Source organism: Hemicordylus capensis, chromosome 1 (genome assembly GCF_027244095.1).
Source record: "Hemicordylus capensis ecotype Gifberg chromosome 1, rHemCap1.1.pri, whole genome shotgun sequence".
Classification (NCBI taxonomy): domain Eukaryota; kingdom Metazoa; phylum Chordata; class Lepidosauria; order Squamata; family Cordylidae; genus Hemicordylus; species Hemicordylus capensis.
This window is the reverse complement of record NC_069657.1, coordinates 190436857-190460026: the sequence shown is the minus strand read 5'-3', so window position 1 is coordinate 190460026 and position 23170 is coordinate 190436857. Positions and strand designations below refer to the sequence as shown.

The 23170-nt window shown below is 44.2% G+C and overlaps 1 long non-coding RNA gene across 1 annotated transcript in view; it reads left to right on the top strand.

Annotated features, from left to right (window-relative positions):
• The first annotated feature begins 12 nt into the window (after positions 1 to 12).
• Positions 13 to 23170, top strand: part of LOC128340869 (uncharacterized) — a 24424-nt gene continuing 1266 nt past the window's right edge. The window contains exons 1-3 of the long non-coding RNA XR_008314044.1: positions 13 to 228; positions 494 to 692; positions 21982 to 23170. The exon at positions 21982 to 23170 is cut by the window's right edge and continues 1266 nt beyond it. This is a non-coding gene — a long non-coding RNA (uncharacterized LOC128340869). The remainder of the gene's footprint in view (positions 229 to 493; positions 693 to 21981) is intronic.

The window sequence follows — 23170 nt, the reverse complement described above, 5'->3', positions numbered from 1 at the left end:
GGTAAGGTTGTCATGCCCCCTTGTGTCTAATGTCAGATGCAGGGGGCGTGACTTGGGGCTCTGGGGCACGCATGCACTAGGATGCCCCCTGGTGAAACTTTTTATTTTTATTTATTTATTTATTTTATTTTTACAGTTATATCCTGCTTTTCCTCCGAGGAGCTCAGAACAGTTTGTCCCCCAGCTGCCAGGAATCTCGCTACGCCCCTGCAGATTACACAAAATTAGGTACGACCACTACTTCTGTTACTACTGCTACAGATATTTATATACTGCCCTTCAACCAAAGTTCTCAAAGTAGTCCACATCGGGGGGGGGGATACACATAAGATGGTCCCCTGTCCCCAAAGAGCTCAAAATCTAAAAAGAAACATAAGGTTGACACCAGCAACAACCACTGGAGGGATGCTGTGCTGGGGCTGGATAGGGTCAGTTGCTCTACCCCTGCTAAATAAAGAGAATCACCACTTTTAAAAGATGTCTCTTTGCTTAGTTGGCAGGCGTACTATCCTGATATGTTTGAAAGACTGAAGATTCTTCCTAAGAACACACCATATTATACTTGGATCCTTAAGTAACCCTGTAGTCCATGGATGCTAGAAGATTGCATTTGCAACCCTTGGCAAATTAAAGGATCCGCTAGCAAAGTTGGAATTTCCAGGTGTCATCTCTAAGGTTACCATTCCAACTGGGTGGGTGAATAGCCTTGTTATCACACAGAAGAAAGGTTGGCTCTCTTTGTCTTTGCTTGGATCCAGGGGTGGATCCAGAGGGGGGTGGAAGGGTGCTATCAGGGGCATATCTAGGGTAGGGCAGGCAGGGCACGTGCCCCAGGAGCCACTTGAAGGGGGGCGCCATTTTGTAAAATTATCTTTTTTTTTAAAGGCTGCCAAAAAAAATGGCCACCATGCAAGCTCAGATGGCCTCTGTGAGGCCCTAGAGGCCAGCGGGGGGAGGGGGAAGCTTTGCAGACCCCCCACGGCCTTTAGGAAGCCCCCTGAAGGGGCTACAGGTAAAAATTTTTTTTTTTTTTTAAAAAAGAATTAACATAAGACACTGTACACATATTCAGATTGGCACTATGTACAGAGAATTAGGGCTTGTGAATACTGAGCTGAAGTTTATGAGCTAGGATTGTATTTATTTGCTCTTACTTTGCTTCTTGTGATAAGTGAGTTAAATGTGATGTCTTAATCATATGGCTATTAATGATGAGTTTGTCTTTGAATCAGTGTGAAATCCGTAGTATTAAGGCCCACTGGGAATTTCTTGCTCTCTTTCTCTCATTTTAACTGTCTTTCTGAAATATTAGAATATATTCCGAGCACTGACACAGTTTACTCTGCATATCCTTTAATTATTTTCAGAGTATCTGGGAAAAGTCAAATTTTTCAAAATAGTTTTTGAAATATTTAAAGATTAACTAGCTTGACTTGTATTTTTCAGCTGATATTATGGTAAAGTTATCTGAAAGATGGGTGTCAGATGTTTGGACAGGGGGTGCAATTTCAGTGCTTGCCCTAGGCGCTATTTTCCCTAGATATGCCTCTCGGTGCTATTGCCCCCCACCTGTGAACAGTGGCACCATATGTTTGTTTCCCCCTGCCTCAGCAGAGTGCCCACCAAAACAGAAGTATTCCTAGAACTAGATGGTGTGGGTGGAGAGTCAGGGCTACTTACCTGAATAATCGGCAGAGGCGTTGGGGGCAGGTGCAGCTCCCCTACCACACCCACCAGCCTCCTCCAGAGTAGCTCAGGCCGGCTGAGGCCTGGTTGGTGGAGGCTAGTTTTGAACCAGGCCAGAGAGAAGGGTATGAAGTTCAATAATGGAAATGTGCAGTTCTTGGTCAACAATATGCATTACATGGGCCATATTATTTCTAAGGATGATGCCTAATTTAAAGCCATCTATCCAATGCTACCCCCAGAAGATTTTTTTTAAAAAGTGTGCAGAGGATCATGGAGGTCATTGGTCTGCTTTGACAGAACCTTTGGGAAACTTACTTAGAAAAGATGCTGCATGGAAGTGGGGTCCAATCTAACAAGAAGCTCTTGACAAGCTCAAAGATGCCTTAACAACTGCACCAGTTCTGCACTATTTCTATCCTAAAGTGCAGCTGGATGTGTAAGCAGATGCTTCTAAAGATGGCCTTGGGCCTTGTCTCTTCCAGACAAGGAAGATTTGTCTATGCTTTTTGCCTATGTTTCTTTTGCCTATGCTTCTTATGCCCTCACAGAAGTAGAGAAAAACGAAGCCCAGGTTGAAAAGGAACTATTAGCAAAAGTATTTGCCTTTACCAAGTCCCACCAATATGTGTTTGGCAAGGCAGTAATTGTTCAATCAGATCACTAGCCTCTAGAAGTAATCTATAGAAAACCTTGGGCAAGGCTCCTGCCAAGTTGCAAAGGATGCTGTTGCAGCTACAGAAGTATGGCACGCAGGGGTGTAGTTATAACTGAGCGAAAGGGTTCAAAGAACATGGGCCCCCAGCTCCTGAGGGCCCTCCAGCTCCACCCCTCCCTATTTTCTTCAATATCTCCCTCACTCTGGGGGGGCGCCAGAGAGAGGGATGAACACAGGCCCCCTCTCCCCTAGCTACGCCCCCGGGCACTTGGAATGTGTACACTAAAGGTAAAGAGATGTTTGTGGTGGATACATTTTCAAGGGCAGTGTTGAGGACGGTCCACCTCAACATATCAGAACCAGAGGTACCAGCCCAGAAGTATATGGAATGCAGGCCTGTGTCTGATTTCATTTTATTTTAAGAGTTCAATTAATGCCTGGACTCGGTGAATTGACATACTAGATCTCAACTGCTCTGTGAAGGAGGAGGCAATCCAGCATTGTATTGTGAAATGACTACTCAAGGGAGTACAAAAGCCAGGCCTGAATGCTGAATGCTATATCCAAATGCTAAAATGTCACTCACTACCAGATAATGTCTGTGGAAGAGGCCAGAGGCTGATCTCCCCTCTCCTGTTGCAAGAAGTCAGCGTTAATCCTTGTCAATGATTAATTCAATTGCTCTCTATAGAGATTCAACATAGGTAGATGCATACAAAGAAAACACCTATAGACTATAATTCTTACCTCACTGACAGTATTAGGGATGTGCAAAAAATTTCGGGCACAGAACGATCTGTGCCCAAAACGAACAATTTCGGGTGATTCGGGGCCGAACCGAATCACCCCCGATGTCCCCCGATATTTTTCGGGCACGAGCCGAATCACCCGAATTTCGGGCACGAAAAATTCAGGTGATTCGGTTCACGGTTGATTTTTGGTGAATTTTTAAAGTTTTAGTGACTTTGGGGCAGTTCGGGGGCATAGCATGGGATCTGGGCAAAAGGAGTGGGGTGGGGTGGTAGTGCCTAATGGGTGCAGGCTACCACCCCAATTTCAGGGGGATTGGGCCAAGGGCTGATTTTTGGTAAATTTCTGAAAATTTCATGTCTTTGGGGCAGATTGGGGCATATTGGGGCAGAAAGTGGGGCCTGGGGCAGAATATTGGGGTGGGGTGGTAGTGCCTAATGGGTGGAGGCTACCACCCCAATTGCAGGGGGTTTGGACAAAGGGCTGATTTTTTGAGAATTTTTGAAGTTTTAGTGACTTTGGGGCAGTTTGGGGGCAGAAAGTGGATCTGCCCCAAAATAGTGGGGTGGGGTGGTAGTGCCTAATGGGTGGAGGCTACCACCCCCATTTCAGGGGGATTGGGCAGAGGGCTGATTTTTTGAGAATTTTTGAAGTTTGGGTGTCTTTGGGGCAGATTGGGGGCAGAAAGTGGATCTGCCCCAAAGGAGTGGGGTGGGCTGGTAGATAGTGCCTAATGGGTGGAGGCTACCACCCATCCCCAATTTAAGAGTGATTGGGCAGAGGGGTGAATTATGGTGAATTTATTTGTATGAGGTTTGTCTTCATAAGGTGAAGTGTGCTAAATTGATTACTTCCTCATATTCATAGTAAGTGTGAAAAAGTGAAAGTGGGGTCATGAGAGTTGTTTAATTGAAAAATATCTCATTTGCTATGATAGAATGAGAATTCACACCTCAGAAGTTTTTTCTGAGGTATGAATTCTCATTCTATCATAGCAAATGAGATATTTTTCAATTAAACAACTCTCATGACCCCACTTTCACTTTTTCACACTTTCCTTTACTATGAATAATATGAGGAAGTAATCAATTTAGCACACTTCACCTTATGAAGACAAACCTCATACAAATAAATTCACCATAATTCACCCCTCTGCCCAATCACTCTTAAATTGGGGATGGGTGGTAGCCTCCACCCATTAGGCACTATCTACCAGCCCACCCCACTCCTTTGGGGCAGATCCACTTTCTGCCCCCAATCTGCCCCAAAGACACCCAAACTTCAAAAATTCTCAAAAAATCAGCCCTCTGCCCAATCCCCCTGAAATGGGGGTGGTAGCCTCCACCCATTAGGCACTACCACCCCACCCCCACTATTTTGGGGCAGATCCACTTTCTGCCCCCAAACTGCCCCAAAGTCACTAAAACTTCAAAAATTCTCAAAAAATCAGCCCTTTGTCCAAACCCCCTGCAATTGGGGTGGTAGCCTCCACCCATTAGGCACTACCACCCCACCCCACTATTCTGCCCCAGGCCCCACTTTCTGCCCCAATATGCCCCAATATGCCCCAAAGACATGAAATTTTCAGAAATTTACCAAAAATCAGCCCTTTGCCCAATCCCCCTGAAATTGGGGTGGTAGCCTGCACCCATTAGGTACTACCACCCCACCCCACTCCTTTTGCCCAGATCCCATGCTATGCCCCCAAACTGCCCCAAAGTCACTAAAACTTTAAAAATTCACCAAAAATCAGGATTTTGCCCAATCCCCCCGAAATTGGGGTGGTAGACTCTACCCATTGGGCACTACCACCCCACCCCAAAATTTTGCCCCTGGGCCCCTTTTTACCCCCCCCGAATTGATTCAGATTCGGATTCGGATTAAATCCGAATCCGAACCGAATCAAGGGTGATTCGGGTGACCCAGATTCGGGCACAAAACAGAACAGGGGTGATTCGGTTCGGGTCCGAGCCGAATCACCCGAAATCCCGAATTGCACACCCCTAGACAGTATGCTTCTGCCCTAGCCAAATGTATTGATTAACTTGTCTCACACATGTACCCCTTTTTATGTTACTTTAAATATTCTCTTGTTATAATTACACACTAGATAGAGGTAAATAATGTAATTGCTGTCTCACACAAATAGAACTAATTCTCTCACTAACTCCTGACTTTTAACACCTTTTGGGGTCAGACTTGGCAAATCGGGGAAGATGCCATTTGTAGCTCAGAGATGCAGATTTGCTTTGGGCAATGTTCCCCCCTCCCTTCCTAAGCACACAGTTTACAGAAGATGAGATTAAGATCTCTCTGGACAGACCAAATATCCTGAGCTAATTTTGGTAATTAAAAGACAATATTCAGAGGATAGCAGGAATAGACGCCTTTTGTGATCCAGAAGACACAAATGGACATCAAAGGATGGAACCACTATAAGAAGGAGTTTCTGGACATGGCAGAGGCGCAGTCTTGTGCCTTCGGGCAACCTTATGCCTACATGCAAGACCTGCTCACAATTGATCCCAGAGTTTGCTGCTAAGCCGCGGGGCAACAAGCAGGAACTCTGTCCATGGACAGGAGCTGTCTGTGACTTCTACTGCGCAGTGAGAAGTCAAGACTTCCCCAGCCATGGTGCTCTGACTCTCAGCCGTGATCTGAGCAAACTGCAATAGCTCCTGTCTCCAGCCAAAGAGCCTCACTCCTTCAGCTGAAGAGATCCACTGCTCTCAAGTCTCTGGTCCTGGTAATATGCTGCTCCTTACAAGCATTGGGTCCATCCATCTTTTCCCCTCCTTCTCCTCCCCTACTCCTCTACTAATTCCTGAACCATGCCAGCCCTCAGCCTTCCTCCCCCCACTTTTCCATCTGTATCTGAATTGTACTAGGCTCTAGGAAGATTTAATACACACACATATGGTAGTTAGGAACACCTGGTTGAATATTGGTACTGGCTAGGATGTTCTGTTTAAATACTGTTGGTAATATTGATAGAGTGTTTTGCTTCTCTGCTCAGCTAGATTGATGTGTTACTCTTTTATACTCAATAAAGCCCATTGAACCCTTTTAGGATTGGTTTGATCTCCTTTCCTCCTTGCGCCCAGATCCTACATGGTCACTATATAAAAGAACTTGGTCACTTGGTGACACTATGAGACAGGCCTAATTTTATATGCTAGCTAATGAGCATATTTAGTATATAAACCAGGCCTGGACGGTAACAGCAGCTGTAGGCCCTCCTCCCATGGACTGACAGTTTATTGGATGAAAAAATTATCTATAGCCTTGGACTATTATTCCAAGAATCCTGAAGTTCCTAACCTTCTGGATGAATCAACAGCCACTGTTGTGGCAAAACTAAAGTCTCTATTTGCTTGCCATGGCATACCGGGTGAGTTTATCAGCAGACATGTCCCTTTTCCTAGCCAGTCCATCGAGCATTTTGTAGATTCCTGGGGGAACATCAAATTGACTCATTCTAATCCAAGATATCTTCAGTCAAATGAGCAAGCAGAATATACAGTGCAAATGGTTACGGCCATGTGTGATGTGCGAATGTGGCCAGAGCCTGACTGTCAGCTCCCTCTCCACAAAATACATTTGCATCACTTGCACTTGCCTTTTGTCCAGGCGAACACACTTAGAAGTGACCATCTTGTAATAAACTCTGTTGTCTTGCACAAAACTCCTCTCCCTGCAGAGGAGCCACCTGATTAAGTAAGTAGTTTCCTCAGGGCATGTTTTCAGATATAAATACCCCAGCTAGGCCACCATGGCCTCTGATTCTGTCTGGATTCAACTTGGACTCTACAGATTCTCACAAGCGAGCTGTGGCTGTTTCCCCCTCACTCTTTATCTCCACTTCTACCCTATGCTTACTCACGAGGAGGCACATTTACCCAGCCATCATGCAACTGACGCACATAGGACGGACCAGTAATACTAACTCCTTGCTTCTTCCTAAGCTTTCTTGCACCTCTTCGCTCCTTCCTTCCCCACTCTCCAGGGACTTTTAAATGCAAACCTCCTAAGTAGGCTCCTATTCAGGACTCTAGCCAAATTATTGCAAGCCTCTGACCAAGACTCTCACTTAGGACCTTAGCTAAATTATTAACTTTCCTGGCTTAAACTCTCTTTTTGCCTTCTGTAACCTCCATTTTTACCCTTAATAAAGCTTTTAAACTGTACCCATGTCTCCTCATCCTTTTCAAATACAGCAGAACTGCTAAATTGACATGGAACTGAACTGATCCCCAACCCAAACTAATTTCCTGACTTCAGCAAAAGTATAGCTAGAGTACCCTAGCCGATTGTTCCAGGGCAGTTTTGGTAACATAGCCTACTACATAGTTGCCAATATATTGTGGGTGGGAGCCCAATCCACATATTTTTTATTCCCCCCCCCCAGTCCTATTGGCATTCTTGGATGAAACATATCTAAACTAATTCAATTTGGCCCAAAGTTTCTGAACTGATTTTCAGACATTCTGAGCCAAATTAGATCCGCTTTTTCAAGCTTTTAAAGCTAAGCTTTATTTCCTTTCACTGTCTCTAGAACTGGCCTAAATTTGGTTCAAATTGGTTAGGCAGTTCACAAGTTAGCACACTTGCACCTCAAAAGTTTACGCATCCACCATCTTGGATCTGGGTGTCATCCACAAATTAGCCCACTAGTGCCTCAAATGTTTATGTATCTGCCATCTTGAATAGGGGTGGATGACATCATCACAAACTATGCCATTGAGGTGTCCCTGTGTGTGCCTACAACTATACCCAGTTTGGCTCATATTGGTCTAGTTATTGTAAAGTTGGTAGGGGTGGCACACACATAAGGACACACAGAATGCCACGTGATCTCATAAGCCTACTGGAAAGTAGGCAAAAAGTACTGATGAGCCTGAACTGGAACTGAATTAACAATGTTACTGATACAGTTCCCTGATAGGCACTGGTGTCCTGGTTCAAACATAACACTGAGTGTATGGAACCCTGCACATGCCTTAAGAGTAATGGAAACCACTTCACAACACTGGGATTCTCAGAACGTTGGGTTCTGTGCCATTTTCTGTGCTCAGTTTCTGCATGTGATCATAGAATGGAGTTATGCACAGTCGTCTTTAGATGTGAACATTTTCTAAAAAGAGATTTTTTCTGTAACAAACACTTGTTGAAGACTAACAATGTAAGCTTCGGCTTCTCTGTCCTGTCTCTATGTGCATTTCTGCAAAAAGCCAAAAAGAAGTTTCAACTTCATCCTAATGAATCTCTCTGCTGTGGCCATCCGCCTTTCTGATGCATTGGGGCCACCAAGCTGCCCTTTCTTAAGCACTTCCAATGTTTCACATTAATCAAACTCAGAACTGGAGTCACTGATGCTGTCTGCATAGACTGCCTGCACTGTTAATGTGGGAGGAAATTAGCGTCCCTGAGATTATTTTAGGGTCTTACTTAATTTTTGTCATTCCTGTACTTAAGAGAATCTGGCCACATGACCCTTTAGTGATGTTCTTCCACAGGAGGGTGGATAGAGGGTTTATGGTCAATAGTCCTCCTTCCAAAAGGAAAGCTGTTCAGTAGAGTGACATTTGGATGCTAATGGGGTAAGAAAGTACTGTGTGGGCATTCTTCTTATAGCAGTACCAGATGAGTAAAAATACTTTATTGGTTGTGCAGAGCTTCTGGGTTGTTGAATCAGAGTTGCTATTCCAAATCAACAGAATTGAAGACCAGGCCAGGTAGTAGGAAATGGTTTATTTATTTATTTATTTATTTTTAAAAAAGATTTCTATCTTGTGTTTTTATCCAAGTGCCCCCTACCCCCCCCCCCGCAAAAAAAAATGTCTTCCAGCAGTTCAGTCCAAAGTATTAACTTTACCTTTCGGTGGCATGGCAGCAAATGGCAGAAGCCTTTTCTCAGCTCCCTGATGTTCTTGCCAGTGCTTCTGTCCTTGAGGACAGGGAAACAGTCCTTCTCCAGGAAGTGCATTGCCAGGGAGCACCAACTCAATTGTGTTTTGGGTTAAAACCTCTTTTGGAAACTCAGCTGGTACTAACTTCTGTCATCAGGTGGTGTTACATTTTGCCATCTCCTAGCTGTGTACTCAGAGATTAATGGCTGATATCTGGAATAAACTTCAGCTGACATAGGGCTTTTCGCTGACTGAGGCGGGAGGGCTTATTTTTGTCAACCTCTTCATCCTTGTGCAGCTGGCTGTGCCTCCGGAAACCCTCAGGGGAGGCATAGACAACTACTAACAGAAGAGGAGATAGCAACAACCCTCCCCACTCAAGGAAAACCCTAGTGTATTGACAGAGGGTTATTCTGAATGCCAGGCATTGTTTGTTTGCTATGAATATTGAGCCTTACCTGACTCTGATGGCTTGGTGTTTTTGGGTTGTTGTTTTAATTCTTCCATTCTTATGAGGAACACAATAAATAATGAATTTTTGGAACTCGATATCACAACATGTAGTGATGGCAACTGGCTGAGATAGCCCTAGAAGAGGCACATTCCTAGAGAATGAGTCTGTTTTGCATCTCCCAGCCATCCAAAATTATTACAATTTACAATAGTGTGAAATAAGCCCAGAGCTTGTGAGTGTAAATTGAACTTTTGCAATAGGGCATCTAATCTGAAATGTTTAGAATCCCAGACTTTGAGGTTGTTCACACAACCAAAGACTGGGTAGGACTCAGGGAGTGTACGCAGGTAGGACACAGGTTTGGGAGGTGTGTGTACTCCCAATTTTTGGTTGAGTGTGAGCAAACAACTAGACAGAAGAAGGGATAAGTGACTGTGAGGGAGAGAAGAGCTAGAGAGAATAGCGCCATCCCTAAGTTACCCCAGGCAGCTCGTGTTGTCTGGAGTGCTGGGTGCTGAGGGCTCCTGGCTGCTACAGAAGAGGGTAGCTTGACTTTTTCACCCAGCATGTTACTGAAGTGAAATGAACCTGTGGTTCATTTCACCTCAGTAGGCGGCCATGTGAATGATCACCCCCGGGTAAAAAGGCTTCCACCCGGCCCGTCACCATTTCCAGCAGTGAGTTGGGAGAAAGCGGGGCCGTGCTGAATGTGGTGTACTCTGGGATGCAGGAGGGAGAAGTCTTCCCACTCCCAGCTCTTGCCTTCATCTCATCACTGGACATGTGGGCCCACGGTGCGGCAAAGGCAAAGACGCCGCCACTTGTCTGCCAAGGAAGGCAGGCTAGCTCCTCCCTTCTCCTCAAACTTCCCCAGTGATGGCATGAGGTTGTCAGAATGACTTGAATATCCTCCTCATCCTCCTCCTCCTCCTCCTCCCTACTTTGCTCCCACACAATCAAAAATTGGGAGTGTGCACACTTTTCCTACTCTGTTTTTGACTGAGTGAACAGCCTCTTTTATTTAGAAAAGAGAGAGAGAGAGAGAGAGAAACAGATATGGTTAGAGCCACTTCCGTGAAGCACCACGAAGGAATTTACAAGATACGCTTCAGGACATCTGTTAGTGAGCTTGGAGGGGGGATTTCTTTATCTACTTCAGCTGCAGTGGAAATGGACAGGTAAGGAGAGCCCTGCTAATTAATATTGTCTGGAGACATGGAGTTAAAGTTCCAAATGAAGTAGTATATTTAGGAAATCCATCAGGGAGATAGATAAGGCTTACTGCTAGCTACATACAGGAAGAGGGAAGGGAGAAGAAGGAAGTCTCTCTCTCCAGGTGAAACCTGAGACTATCAGTCTAACAAAGGGGAATCATCAGAGTAGAGAAAGCGTGGTCAGAGAGGGAATGCCCTTACTGGCTGTCTCTATCCCTACTGCCCCTAGTGGTCAATAGGGATGCTGGTGCTAAGAGTTGATGCCATCAGAAGCTGGTGTATCCCTTGCATTTCTTTCTTTCTTTCTTTCTTTCTTTCTTTCTTTCTTTCTTTCTTTCTTTCTTTCTTTCTTTCTTTCTTTCTTTCTTTCTTTCTCTCAACCCTTGAGGCCCTTTTTGGGACAGGGAACCATCTTCTCATTCCTTTTGCTTTGTAAACTTCTTTGAAGATCTTTGTGGATGAAGTGGTATATAAATAGTCTAATTATTTAATTATTGAGCAGCAGCAGCAACATCCCAGGCATACTAAAATTCCAAGCCCCTTAGTGCCCCACCCCCCACTTGTGCTACTATTGCTGCTTAGCCATCATCACATCAAGCCAGATAACTGGGAGTTGAAGGCAATGGCAGGAGCTGTGTTCAGTAGCTCATAGGTTCATTGAGCACTTTGAATGTAAGGAATTTATGCTGGATCTGGCTCAGGTGAGAAGCCAGGGCAGGGATTTAAGGAGGGACATCACATGGTCTGATAGTAGTTATCACTGAATGTGAAAAAGATGAATTAGTTTGGCAGCAGACATCAGGATGGAGATGAGAGGCTTGAGGTGTGATATGGAAGGCCAGAGTGACTATTTTCAATAGTCAAAGCAAAAGATGACCAGATTGTGAAGTCGAGTTTTTGCTGAAGAGGCTGCAGTGCTGTTAACCAGGTGGAAAGCCTTGGCTTTATTGTTGATTCTGATCTCCCTTTCCTTTGCTTCCTGTACTCAGTCCATCACCAAATCCAGTCATCTCTCCCTGTACAACATTGCAGAAATGTAGCCCTAATGGAGAGGGGGGAAGCAATTGTTTATGAAGGTAGACCAGTAGTGGTGGTGTGGTAGTACTGCAGAAGAAACATTTTGAAAGGGCAAACTCAGCCAACTCCAGAGGCATTCTGCTGTACAAGAGCACAAATGGGGATATTGAATAGGGGAGGAGCCAGGAGGTAAGACAGGCAGCAACTTGGAGAAGCTGAGGGGATTGGAGTCATACAGAATAAACTTAGGAAGAAGACATGATGGGGTTAGGGGAGGGCCATTGGTTGGCATAGGCAGCATTTGGAAAATAGGCTGATCGCACCCCGGCATTCTTCAGGGAGATATTTGTGGGAGAGGAGACCTCTAAAAGAGAGGGCAACAATTATGGCAACATAGGATCCCAGTTTCAGTGAGAGGAAACAGCTAGAAAAATTGAGAGAAGAAAGGATCCTGGAGTGTGACTGCAACCATGAGATTTAGAAAGTTGCTTAAGGATAAGAAAGCTGAGGTTCTGGGGAAGCTCAGTTCTTTAGCCAATACTACAACATATTTTTCTGAGAAATTATGACATAGAACCTTACCCCTGATTTTAACTCCTGCACAAAAACCAAAACAGAACAATGCAGATAGAATCTCTCACATTTGAGCTGGCTTGGACTCCGTGGTTATGGTGGGGTCAATTGTAGAGGTGTCCAGTGACTCCTCTGGTTCAATTAGAATGGATCAGTTTCAATTTGTGATGCCTGAGGATGTGGACGGGCTCCTTGGAGCTGTTCGGCCTACCACTTGTCCTATGGATCCAAGCCCAACATGGCTTATAACATCTAGCATAGAGGCTCTTAGAGATAGCCTAGCTAAATGCCTCACTGAGGGATGGCAGGATGCCTCCATGTTTGAAGGAGGCAATTGTGAGACCTCTACTTAAGAAACCTGCCCTGAAGGCCTGGTGATGGATAATTATAGGCCAGTCTCCCACCTCCCTTTGGTGGGCAAGGTAATTGAGTGGTGGCTGACTAGCTCCAGGCAGTTTTGGAAGATACTGATTATCTAGATCAATTTCAAACTGGTTTAGAGCGGGCTATGGAGTGGAGACAGCCTTGGTTGGCCTGATAGATGATCTCTACCAAGGAATGGACAGAAGGAGTGTGACTCTGTTGGTTCTATTGGACCTCTCTGGTTTTCAATACTATTGGCCATGGTATCCTTCTGCATCATTTAAGGGATTTGGGAATAGGTGATACTGCTTTGCAGAGGTTCCATTCTTATCTCTCTGGTAGATTCCAGATGGGGTCGCTAGGAGATAGTTGCACTCTGAAACGAGAGCTATTGTATGGGGTACCTCAAGGCTCCATCCTATCTCCAATGCTTTTTAACATCTACATGAAACTGCTGGGTGAGATCATCAGGAGATTTGGAGCAGGGTGTTATCAATATGCTAATGACACCCAAATCTTTTTCTCCATGACATCATCATCAGGAAATGGCATAGCCTCCCACCCCCACTGCCTGCCTACAGGCAGTAATGGATTGGATGAGGAATAATAAATTGAAACTGAATCCGAACAAGATAGAGGTACTCATAGAAGGGGTTCATGCTTCAAGGGACGTGATAGGTCTTCCTTTTCTGGATGGGGTTTCATTCTCCACAAAGGAACAGGTACGTAGCTTGGGAGTGCTTCTGGAACCAGGCTATGGCCAGGAACACTTTCCATCAACTTTGGTTGATTCAACAGCAGCATCCGTTCCTTGAAGACAATGATCTGAGAACTGTGGTGCACTCTCTGGTAACCTCTAGGCTTGAAAACTGCAATGTGCTCTATGTGGGGCTGCCATTGTATGTAGTTTGGAAACTTCAGTTGGGAAAATGTGGTAGCTAGACTGGTGTCTTGGGTTCATCAGAGAGACCATATTATGCCTGTCTTAAAATAACTGCATTGGTTGTCAATAATTTTCCAGGCAAAATACAAAGTGCTGATAATTACCTTTAAAGCCCTAAATGGCTTAGGGCCGAATTACCTGGGAAAGCACCTTCTTCTGGATGATTCCCACTGCACACTAAGCTCATTGAGACAGGTCCATCTCTGGATGCCTCCAGCTCGTCTGGCGGCGGCTAGGGAGCGGGCCTTCTCTGTCATTGCTCTTGGGCTGTGGAATGCGCTCCCTATAGACATTAATAGTTTAACATGTTTACCAGCCTTTAAAAGAGCCCTTAAGACACATTTTTTTAAGCCTGGCTTTTAGTAAGGGTTGAATGTTTTAAACTGTTTTAAATTGTTGCTCAAATTGTTGCATTGTTTTAAATTGTTGTTTTAATGGCTGTTTTGCTTTGTTTATATTGTATTTATTTATGTGAACCACCTAGGGCCTTTGGAATCAGGCAGTATATAAATTAAATGAATAGATAGATAGATAGATGATAAAATTATTATGGGCCTTGAATGAACTGTGATGAGCATGGTGGCTCTGCACAACTGGATTTGGCTTAGTAGTGTGTGATTGTTTTTGCTTTCTTTGATCACTTCCCCCCTGCTTCCTTGAGTGAGTTCACATATTATTCATGTAATAACTTCAGTTATCACTTGGCATCTTGAATGTGTCAAGGTGCTATCATCTGTTATCCCAGCGATCAGTCATCTTGGAACTTTGTCTAGTATCATCTGAGAGAGCCAAGCTGGGAGGCGAGAAACCTCCTACCATGTTGACTATCACATCAAGTGTGATGGTTATCACTTAAACTGTATGTGGGAAGCTTATCCCCCTTGATGTTCCCAGTCAGGTTGAATGTTTTATATCCAGTGTAGGTGTGCTGGCAACAGAGAAGAATGATTTTCCAGGGCATCTTGTGGGGTTTGTGTTTAGATTTCCAGGCATCTATTGGAGGGCTTAATTTTACCACATTGGAAAAGGGCCTAGTTCTTGTCCTTCCTTTACTATTGATGGAAAGTTTACAGAAATAGAAATAAATGACAGCTGAACTGAGAGACGCCAAGGGGAAATTGAAAGAGAAATGAATTCTTAAGGAGGCTTTCAGTTGCCTCATGGTCTGTTCCAAAAGGACGTTGCATTGACCCCCTAGAACCAGGGGTTCCCAGATGTTGTTGGACTAGAACTTCGGTCACTGTAGTTGGGGATAATGGGAATTGTAGCCCAATAATATCTGGGGACCCAAAGTTGGGAACCCCTGACCTAGATGACAGTTCCTTCCCGAGGACTTGGGATAAGTAAGTCTGGTTCCCCTTCCCAGACCTTGGTGGCAGTGGCTGCTGCTACTCTGGGCATTCCAGCTAGTCTTTGCTTTGGCAGGTTACTTCCCAATCTGTGCTCTGGCAAGTGGCATGGTTTGTACTATTTCAACTACGGAGTTGAGTTTCTGGTAAATGTATTCACGTTTTCTTAATTTGAATTCTGATATCAGGTTGTCTTTTCAGCTCATTAAAAACAACTGCAGATCACGAGAACAGACCTTAAGATGTCAAAGATCTCCCCTTAATTTTTTTTACATAGTAAATTTTTAACATAAAAAATAATAATAATTTTATCAATAAAAGCATAAAAACATTCTTCTTAGGGGGAAAAAACATAAATGGTGTCTCACGAGCATGATCAGGTTTTTAGTTTATATACTTATGTTACATAGCTAATTTTAGTGGCCGTGTAATGTGAACTTTGTGTGCAGAGCTTTTGCTTTGTTAACCGATTCCAAAGGAGAAAGTTATATTACAGGGCATGAATGCATTCAGTGGACTGACTAGCTCTGGGGTGCCATTGAATGATGGATGTTCTTGCAGCGATGGGAAAAGGTAACAAAATAGAGAAAAATATTAGAGCTCTGTTGCATATTTTTGTGCAGTATCCCCTCCAATGCAGTGATGCCAGTATGAATTCCTATACATCATTCCACTGAGTGCCTTCCAGAAATCTGGATCCTGGACAGAGCTGTGCAGACTGCCCCCCTCCCCCACCGATAAAATCTCACCCTTTCCCTTTTTCTGACCTCTATTATTTATAAGATTAAACCCCTGATGTTTAAAATGGCAGGTTTATTGTCAAGTACGATGTAGTTTTCACTTTGAATGGACAAAAGCCTTTGAGCTTCCCTACACCTGCCTGGAAACCTTCCTGTGTGCCCTCAGTGCAAGCACATGTACTTGGGGAAGCTGCCACTTTCTCCAGGGGTGCTGTACAAGTGTCCTGTGGGGCTCTCCATCAGAATCATTCATAACAGCCTTCTTAGAGAACTGCTTTCTTTTTGCAGAGCTGGACAGATGACCTTCCTTGAGAAGCCTGTTGTAAATACGGGAGATGCTGTTTAAGGCAGATAGATTTATCCATTCTTTTTCTTGGTGAAATGTGCATAAACAGCGATGTATTTAAAAAATGCATTTACTGTGAAAGGACCTTGCTGGCAAGTTGTTCATGAAGGAATGATTGGTGGTGGTGGTGGTGATGTGGTGGTGTGTGCCATTAATGAACATTTAGTGCTGAATTGTTTCCTATAATATTGCTTAGATTCTTCAGCCTCAGTAGGCTTGGAATCTTAAATACTTGCACATAAGAAGAAGGACATTTTTCTAGCATTGGCTTCTCAAGCGCTTGGCAAAATATTTTAAGGAGAGGAGCTGTATCCCAGTGGCAGATCACCTGCTTTGCATGCAGAAGGGCCTACGTTCAACAATCCCTGGCATTTCCATGTAGGTCTGGGTGAGATTTCAGTCTGAAATCCTTGAAAGCTGCTTCCAGTCAGCACGGACAGTCAGCTAGATGGTCTGTCTCAGTATAAAGCAGCTTCATATGCTCACATACTTTCAATTTTTTTTGGCATAAATTGATAGATCCCATTGCTCTTTCTAGGTGTTGAATATGTGTAACTAGGGTTGCCAGATCCAGGTTTTGAGAGAGCTTCTGTGCAACTTTAAAACATGTTTAGAGTTTTCAAGTTGCATAGAAAGGGAATTTTGACCATATGCCATTTCTACAGTCAGTGTAGCAAGTAAATTGCAGGATACTCTGGCTCAGGAGCTCACCTCTTTCTGTGGGAGGAATAAAGGATCCAGAAGGTGGTTGAGGCTCACTCCCGGAATCATGGTTTGAGGGCACTATGGGATAAACAGGCTTGAAGGAAGACAAGTAATATTTTCACAAACTACAAAACCAGTCCCAAACTGTAGTAGTGCAGAGTCATCCAATGGTCCTTGAATCGATAAACTTGTGGGTGGCCATGACTGTATGTTTACTGATGGTTCATCTGATTGCACACAAGTTGCTCCCAGAGCAATCTGTCTTCAGCTAAAAAGAAGGAATACATCAATGTTTGTTATTGCAGTTGGTTTTTTCCAAAACAATTAATTAATTAGCTAATTATGCATTTTTATGCTGTGCGAAGTCTTCAGAGTAGGATGTTCTCTACCTGTCTGCTTTTTAAAAAAAACAACCCACTAAAATATTGCCTGCACTGTGTAACCATCTTTTAATAAGAATAGTTAAACACCAGTAAATTACATTTTATCACAGCTTAACATGGTGTAATCATAGTTTCTAATTATATTGCCTTCTGCTTGCCACATGTTCGTTCCACAATAGCCCAAAGGTATTTTGTGTTGAATCAATCAGTTGTTACTGTTGTTATCATGGAGAAGCAATATAAACCAGCAGCTGGAACACTGGGCTTTCCTCTGACTAAGCTAGGAAGAAGAAAGACTAGCTTAGATAAGAACCCATGGGTCTGGCTGACTGTCGGAAGAACTCATGGGTGGCCATGGGCAAATCACAAATGCATAGGGTCAATGCAGTCATTGCACCATATCATGGTTTGCACTAACCAGGATTTACAGTCCGATCTATAGGCTGCATTTGCATGAAACGTGAAACCAGAGTTTGCCAAACCAGCAGTTAATTTTTGTAACTGTGAATCACATCACAGATGTTCGTCCAACCACAGCCTGGTGACCTCAGTTTCATTGTAGGGGAGCCACTCTGTCTTCCTTGTCTTCTGAGGCTGCATCCCAGCAAGCTCCATAGTGCTAGTGTCGCCATACTGTGGGCAAGGCATCAGAATGTCTGCAGGGCTGCACCCATTGGCCATGATCTTAAAGGGGGTGTACCGAGTGTGATTGTGCCTTTTCGGAATGAATGGACGGCCCACCTTTGGCAGGGAAAGTGTATTTAAATACTTTTGAATGGCATTTAAACCCTTATTCCAATTCCAATTACACTGCTGTTCTCGTAAGAGCCGCCCACCAAAACAGTCTCAGAGAATCACAGGTGCTGGCAATGAGGGGATGCCAAGGAGTACTGTTTTTTGGTTACTCCAGGAAGTGATTGTGATGACTTCCAGGAAGGGGATATGTATATGAGGTAAGGCAAAGGGTCCAGGGGTCTGGTCCACTGTGACCAAGGATGCTCTTGCGATGGCCAACACTGGCTAAGCAGTCCAGGGTCGGCAGACCACACGCCTGCCCCCATGTCAGCTTGCCGGCCAGGATTTAGCCCTCTCATGAGAGCGCCAGTCCACTGGGGAGAACCAGAGGCTCCAAGACCTTTGGTCCACCATCAGACTATGCTCTCATGAGAGAGGCCATCCAAATAATTATTTCTGGTTAATAATCAAACTTTTATGCAGTGATCCCCTCCTCTCCCGCAACCCTTTCTTGCACCCAAAGGAGAATTTGCCGCTCCATGTATCCAGGCAGTATTGGGTGGGCAGACTAGGGAAACACTGGGACCAGGGATAGATCTTCACTCTCTTTGAAATTTCCCGGGATTGGACCCGCATTGCGACATATGCAGATCAGCCGATGCAGGGAATCATGGGAGACAGGTGCCTTGATTATCAGTGATCCCAGGAGAGTAGGGTCTCCGTTCTGGGCAAAATTAAAGATGGATGTGTTCCAAAGAGTGGCTGGACTGCCCATGGCTTGCTTGTGTGGAGTAATCAGGTTGGACAGCATCTGCCATCTGGCCTGTGTGCATGTCTCCATCACCTTACACTAGGGATGTGCACGGTCCGGACCGGTCCGGACCGGCACCGAGGGGGGTCTACCTTTAAGGGTGTGGGGGGGTAGAACTTACCCCTCCTGCCGCTCTTCCCCCTCCGGCGCTGTAGTTTAAAGTGAAGTTTTGGGGGCGGCAGCGTTCCTCGCTGCCGCCCCTGCCCCCGTCGTCGCTTGTTAGTCTCCGTAATAGCAGCACGCATGCGCGAGGGGCGGTGCAGGCGCGCCTGTTGCTGCCGTGCGCATGCGCGCCGCCCACGTCACATGCAGCGTGCGTGTGATGTAGGCAGCGCGCGCGCACGGCAGCAACAGGCGCGCCTGCACCGCCCCTCGCGCATGCGTGCTGCTATTACGGAGACTAACAAGCGACTGTCTTTATCACAGTCATTCAAACAGCCCTGCAGTGGCTACAGAGGAGGGAATTGTGAAACGTTCAGTGTCTTCTTAGCCTGTCAAATGGAAAAGTCACATGGAGGGTGCCTGTTTACCCCTGTGTCCCATTCTGGCAATCAGAAGAGAAAGGGAACGGGATGGCAAGATGGGCACTATGTGTTTTGTGCTCTGAAAATGAATTGATAAATAAGTCTTTACAAGCACAGGCAGTCATGGTAGCTCCATAAACCAGTCAACCCAATTAGATCACTGCAAAGATAACATATGGCAGGGCAGCAATACCAGGGGTTGTGTTTAAAAGGCAGCTACATGCCAGGAATTCTTGAATGTCTCTGCTCTGTACAATAAAATTGGGGAAGGGGGGCCCAGCCCCTTCCCCTTGGGTAAAAGCATGTAGTCTCTGGTATTACTCATTAGAAGAACTGTCCAGTAGGAGCAACATTGCCTCCAGTTAATGGAGAGATTCTTCATGAGTGATGCTGCTGCTACTATAGAGCAGACCACTTTCTCATTAGAGTGAAAGGCCATGGAGAGACCGATGCACTACACATAAGAACACCCATCCTGGGGCTTGCAGGGCTCAGGCAGTATCGTTAATAATGTGTGATGATGCCCCTTCTCCCAAGGACCACTCTCTCATGAGAGTGTAAGGTAGGGGTGTGCACAAACCGGTCCGGAGGCCATGTTGGAGGCCTCCAAACTGTAATAGCAGCACGCATGTGCGTGCGTGTGACGTGTGACGTAGGCAGCGCGCGCACGGCAGCAACAGGCGTGCGTGCGCCGCCACTCGCGCATGCGTGCTGCTATTACGGAGACTAACAAGCGACAACGGGGGCAGGGGCGGCAGCGAGGACCGCTGCCGCCCCAAAAACTTCGCTTTAAACTACAGTGCCGGAGGGGGAAGAGCGGCGGGAGGGTTAAGTTCTACCCCCCCCCCGCCCTTAAAGGCAGACCCCCCCTCGGTGCCGGACCGCCGGACCAATGAGGAAGTGGAAGTGGAAAAGGGTGGCGAGGGCAGGGGGAGAGAATGGTGAAGGTGGGGTTGGTTTGTGGGTGGGAGAGACACCTATATTATCTGTATAGGCATCCCTCCACAATCACTGATGTATGTTGGAAAGAAAATTTAAAAGGCTAATAAAAACTTTCAGTAACAACAAAAACAGGGAATACGTTTACTTCTGTTCATATGAACATTACAGAGGAGAGTGTGCACTCCTTTTCCCATAGTTCTTTCCATCTTTGAGAGGATGACTGATTGCTGCTTATCTAGAGAGCAGAGCCAAGTGTAGTCATATTTCCACATGACTATACTGAATATTATCTTTCTTGTAGAGGAAAAAAATAGGCAATGTACTCCTGTGTAGAAGTCAGCCTGAATAACCCCAATTATTATCATAGTCAGTCTGGTTTTCGTGTCAACAATATTGCTTTTTAGTAGGAGATGAATTAGCATTTGGTGGTAGTTCCCTCTATGCAGAAGGTTACCTGATACAGATATTGATGCATTTCTGTACTGATGCCACATTAGAGGGAAAGTAAAAATTGGCATTGCATGAATAGAACAATTGGCATTGTTGGCTTTATATTTATTGATTTATTGTCAAATTTGTAAACCATCTTTCATTGAAATAATCTCAAGGCACTTTACAATATATTTAAAACAGGACAAATATATTAAATAATTAAAATAACACAAATATTAAATATCCATATCAAAAGCAATATCAATCTATTTAAGTTAAGAAACATAATAAAACAGGATATATAGATTATAATGGAATATTTGTATGTTTTTAAACTCTTTAATTATTATTTCACAAAAAATTGATTGGTGGCTATCAGAACTCTGTGTGTGTGTGTGTGTGTGTGTGTGTGTGTGTGTGTGTATGAATTATATGTTGGATACAATCCTTAGGGTCCCATAAACAAACAACCTTATTTCTTATTACATTTGTCCAAATATTAAATAAAGAGCTTTTAAAAAATTGCCTCCAACTTCTTGCTTTTGATTTTTTTAAAAAATAATTCTTTAGATCTTTTGCCCTTGGATCTTTTGCTTTCACTTGTATATCTTTCTTGCCTTGTGTGTGATTTTACTATAACAGGCTCAATCAGTTAAGAATGCTTCTTTGCAACTTATAGGGGGAAATGATGTGAGAAAGTTATAATCTGCATTTTAATAGCACTTAGCACTTACATTTATATACCGCTCTATAGCCGGAGCTCTCTAAGCGGTTTACAATGATTTAGCATATTGCCCCCCAACATTCTGGGTACTCATTTTACCGACCTCGGAAGGATGGAAGGCAGAGTCAACCTTGAGCCCCTGGTCAGGATCGAACTTGTAACCTTCTGATTACAGGGCGGCAGTTTTTTACCACTGCACCACCAGGGGCTCTAATGAATGTGCCATAATTATTATTCTATAAATTATTGTATTATCTTTACCTAAGAAAAGTCAATACATTGTTGGGGAGGGGAAGAATTTATACTGTGGGAGACCTGGTTGTTTCAGATATTTTGTCTGTAATATTACATGTATAGACTTATTCCAATTGATAAATGACAATAAAACACTTGCCTGTGAAGCTTACAGAGCCACAGAGGACTCTGTATCCCGATGCAGACAATTTGAATCGGCTAAATGAGACATCTTGCTACCAGTATATTATCTTAGTCTTCGGAATGTTCGATCATCATTCTCTCCTTAATGGAGGGTGATAATGGAGAGAAGCATAAACAGATATTCTAGTTTCCTTGTAAGATGGAGCTGTTATCAAACAGCAGTTATCAAAGCTTTTCTCATGTTTTCAGATTAGGTTTCCTTTTCTTCCTTTTCATAATATGTGTGCAAAAAATCAACAATTAATCTGTATCCAGTTAAACAGTGCTCCTTTTCTACCTTTACAGCATCAGAGGAAAAACAGGCTCAGTGGCTGAGATATCACAGTTTGGGCCCTGAACCAGAAACCAAGAGGAGACTGAGAAGAAACCCAAACTTGAACCATTCAGGAGGATGTTTAATGAGGACGAAGATATTGTATGAAACCCCACCCCCAGGGAAGGGGAGAAATGGTTTGATCAGCTAGCCAAGAAATCAGTCCAGTCAAAGATCTCCACAATCCATGACCTCCTATAGTCACAGTTCATGACCTCATTTGCCCTCTTTAGCTATTAAGTTATACATGTGTACAGATGTCTGTACACATACATATTTTTGCATGAATGTATATGTGTTCATTTAAAAAGTGTACCAGGGTAGAAAGTGTACTACTGCATATACATTGAACATAATATCTGAATAACTATGGGCTGGTTCAAACTGTGACCACAGTGCATGTGAAGAGGAAGGGGGCATGCCAAACGCATGCTCCCTCCTTCACATGTACTGCTGCTGTTATCGTTTCTACCAGTCCTGTATTTTTTGCATGCATAAACTGTAAAGGCAAAGTGTGCCGTCGAGTCGGTGTCGACTCCTGGCGACCACAGAACCCTCTGGTTGTCTTTGGTAGAATACAGGAGAGGTTTACCATTGCCATCTCCCGCGCAGTATGAGATGATGCCTTTCAGCATCTTCCTATATTGCTGCTGCCCAATATAGATGTTTCCCATAGTCTGGGAAACATACCAGCAGGGATTCGAACCAGCAACCTCTGGCTTGGCATTAGACAGGTTGTATGTGTGTTGAACATAACCTGATAATGTATGAATAAAGCATTTGTATAAATAAATGAATAAAGCATTTGGACAGTGAGGGTGTAGGACACACGAGGCATGTCTAGTCTGTGGGGCAGTGGTACAGCTATATAATGCCTATGCTTTGGTGGTGGGGAGCAATATGAATAAAGGATATCAGAAGCTAACCCCTAGTCTATGAGTTTAGAGATGCAGCCCTTCGATGCCTGTGCAGAGGGCTCTGAAAGTGGACAACAGAACAGACTGTCGGCTGGTGCAGGCTACCAGCATGGCATCTATACTTTTCTTTTTCTTTTTGTAATTACAAACAAAAATAATTATTTTAAAACTAATATATATTTTTCATAATTAAAACAAAAAATTACAAACAGCAAAGAAATAAGAAACAATCACAAGTTAAGTA